The sequence below is a fragment of the Thamnophis elegans genome, chromosome 2, assembly GCF_009769535.1.
Source record: "Thamnophis elegans isolate rThaEle1 chromosome 2, rThaEle1.pri, whole genome shotgun sequence".
Lineage (NCBI taxonomy): Eukaryota > Metazoa > Chordata > Lepidosauria > Squamata > Colubridae > Thamnophis > Thamnophis elegans.
Genome location: NC_045542.1, coordinates 66,291,632 through 66,295,101, shown reverse-complemented (window position 1 = coordinate 66,295,101; position 3,470 = coordinate 66,291,632).

Here is a 3,470-nt window from a genome sequence, read left to right as displayed (position 1 = left end):
GTGAGAAGCATGCAGCCTAGCTGTAGCAATCGTGGCATGGGGTGGAGGGACTTGTGGGTCAGGGGTGTTTCCCTGAGAGCTTTTATTTGCACACAGGATATACATTGGCAGAGGGATGCGGTCGCTCAGTGGGCTTGTTGATCAGAAAGGTTGGCAGTTCGAATCCATAGCGCTGCATAATGGAGTGAGCTCCCGGTACTTGTCCCAGCTTCTGCCAACCTAGCAGTTTGAAAGCACGTAAAAAATGCAAGTAGAAAAACAGGGAAGGTATTGGTGGGAAGGTAACAGTGTTTCATGCACCTTTGGAGTTTAGTCATGCCGGCCACATGACCACAGAGAAGCCTTCGGATAGCGCTTTGGCTTAGAAACAGAGATGAGCACCGCCCCCTAGAGTCGGGAACGACTAGCACATATGTGGGAGGGGAACCTTTATACATTGGCAAGACAATTCTAGCTTTATCTGCTCTCAGCAGTTCCAAATCATTCTCCCTATTTCCCAGTCTCTCCCTGCTCCACCCCCTACAACATTTTTTGACTTGTTCACTTTTCAGAGATAGATCACCCAACATTTCCTTGTTCCTTAAAGTTCAGCATACCATAGCAACAGCCAACAACTTACTGGAAACAGTAAACAGAACAATTGGTAAGGCCAGTGTTTTCTCAACCTTTGCAACTTTAAGATGTGTGAATGTCAAGTTGCAGAGCATACATTCTTTGAGTTTGGGTGATCATGGTAGAGTAAAGTTTTAAAGAGGTTAAGGAACTGTACACAAGTAAATCACAAGATGTATTTGTAGTATAATGTTCTGGGCATATCCAGGAAGTTCTATGCTCGGGGATGGACTATTTCATCATAACTGAGTGGTGTGTGCCCAATTCCAAGGCAAATATTATGATCTATAAGAAAGAAAACTGACATATGGAGTGATCTGTGGAGGCCCAATGTCTCTGGGATGGCAATGAGAAAGTAGGAAACGACAGATCATAACTTGAATTATTCTAACAACTCTATGTCTCTCTGATGAGTTTTAATAAATGTAAAGTTTTAGACATGGACACCTTCCTTTTCACCCTCACTCTCACTAAACTCAGAGTGTAGGCTAATATATAGAACTGAGAGCAATATAATTACAATAGTAATAGCAGTAGCACTTAGATTTATGTACCACTTTACAGTGCTTTACAGCCCTCTCTAAGCGGTTTACAGAGTCAACATATTGTCCCAACAATTTGGGTCCTCATTTTACCTACCTCAGAAGGCTAGAAGGCTGAGTCAACCTTCAGCCTGGTGAGATTCGATCTGCCAAATTGCAGGCAGCTGACAGTCAGCAGAAATAGCCTGCAGTACTGCACTCTAACCACTGCGCCACTGTGACAATTTTATTAGCAGAAGGCTCTTTATCTCTTGGAGACATATTATAAAATAAAGGAGTTTAAAAAATAGACCTCTTTTATCCCAAAAATGTAGGAAGAAGGCATATCTTTGATAAAAGGTCCAGTCTTCAAAGCCATGTTCAAAGGCTGGGAGATTTGAGAAAAGCAGAAACAAACCAGAATATCCTGGGGTGAAATCAAAGTTGTTGGGAAAGGAAGGGTATTTGAGAGGATAAATTGGAGGCCAAAAAATAGCACTTGTGAAAGCTCAGGAAGGCCTCCCTGGATCTCTGGCTGCCTAGGCATGTGCTCCATAGAATTGCTTTGGACGAAGAACTTTGAGTGGATGTGGAGTAATTCCATGAAATCAGAATAGCCAGAAAGAAATATCTGAAAACAGAAAATGGTATAAGCCTTAGAACTGTAGACAAAAAAGGAAGGTATACATTTATTTTAGCTTGAAATGCCTTTTGCAGTGAGAGACGGGGGAGGGGGGGAAAGAGGGAGATTATGAAACAGAATCTCTTCAGAATTTAGAAACCATTTTGGTCCCATAGACATGGTACACGGCCAGAGTCTATCCCAGGGGTCAGCAACCTTAAACACCCAAAGAGCCATTTTGACCCATTTCCCACAGAAAACACATTGGGCCACAAAACCCTTCCGGTGCCTGACTATTTCTGGAGTGGCCACAAAACTAGCATATGTAGTTGAATTAAATGTTCTGTTTTCGTCTGAAACTTTTATTTTCTTGGATTTATCCATGGTTGGCCTACCGAGAGTTGAAAAGCTCAGTAAATCACGTGCTGGCAGGTGCGACACATTGGCGGTTGTGACATATATGTTGAGTGACAGGGAGCCGCAACAGAGGGATAAAAGAGCCACCTGTGGCTCCGGAACTGTGGGTTGCTGACCCCTGGTCTATCCACTCTCAGTACCCAGGCATGGCAGCTGGGAGGAGCTGTCCAAACTAGTTGGTGCTGGATTCCTGATGGGCTCTTCTTATCTTCTCAGGTGCATGTTATAATAGCCTCTTGTTTTCCTTGGGAAGCTATAAAGCAGCATGAGCCAAGATGAAAGAGTCTAGCTTCGTGTTATTTTGTTTGCAGTGCTGTGCAAGCAACTTGCAAGTGTTGTGAGATGTTGATTTGGCATGTTTCAGAAGACTAGGCAACAGCTGCTGAGCTGAGCATAGATTACAAGAAGGAAGATTATAAGAGAAGGACACAATACGCATAAGTCACCAAACACTGATTGCAAGGTGACAAAAATATGCTCCTTAGTGCAAGTAAACTAATACATTTCCTTATTCATCAAGTGTTAAGTAATTCTAAATCCATGTTTAAAACCTGTCCCAAAGCTTCAGTAAAAAGTGACAGGTTGGACTCACTTCACAGAATCATAGAATGGGAAGGAGCCATCAAGCAAGTCCCTTGCTAAAAGCAAGGAACTAAATTAAAACCACTCAATGGCTGTGCAGCTTTTACTTATGGTGATGGGAGGGGGAAGACTTCTTTTACTTCTCTGGCTAATTGCCTCCCCTGTTAAACTGCTCTTAAATTAGGAAGCTTTTTCTAACATCCAGTTGGATTCTCTCTTCCTGCAACTTAACTTAAGGCCGTTATTCCATGTCTTATGTTATGGAATGATGAATCAGAGATCCTGACCTTATTTGTGACACTATTTCAGCTATTAAAAGAATGCTCTCATATGCAGCCTCCATCTAACATTTGGTTAACATAGAAGCTGGCACAGTCATGATTATTGGAAGCCAGATACTCATCTTTGGTTGAGAAAAGTCTAAACCTGGCTCACAAAAGAACAAAATTAAGATCCACTCGACCCAGGCCTCTGCTGGACTCAGTTGAGGTCCCGAGGGCAGGCACTTTTGTCATTCTAATTCTAGTCTGCCCTTTGCAAAGATATTAATGGATACCCATTTCTGGGTATGTGGAAAAATAGGTCAACATGCGGGGATGCATGGGGAAAATTGTATTTTGAGAGGATCGAAGCTAGGAATAACCCCCAGGACTGTGCCAATTGTTCACCCAGGCAACTACTCTGTATAGCCAATAAAATCTAAGTTTGTTATCTTA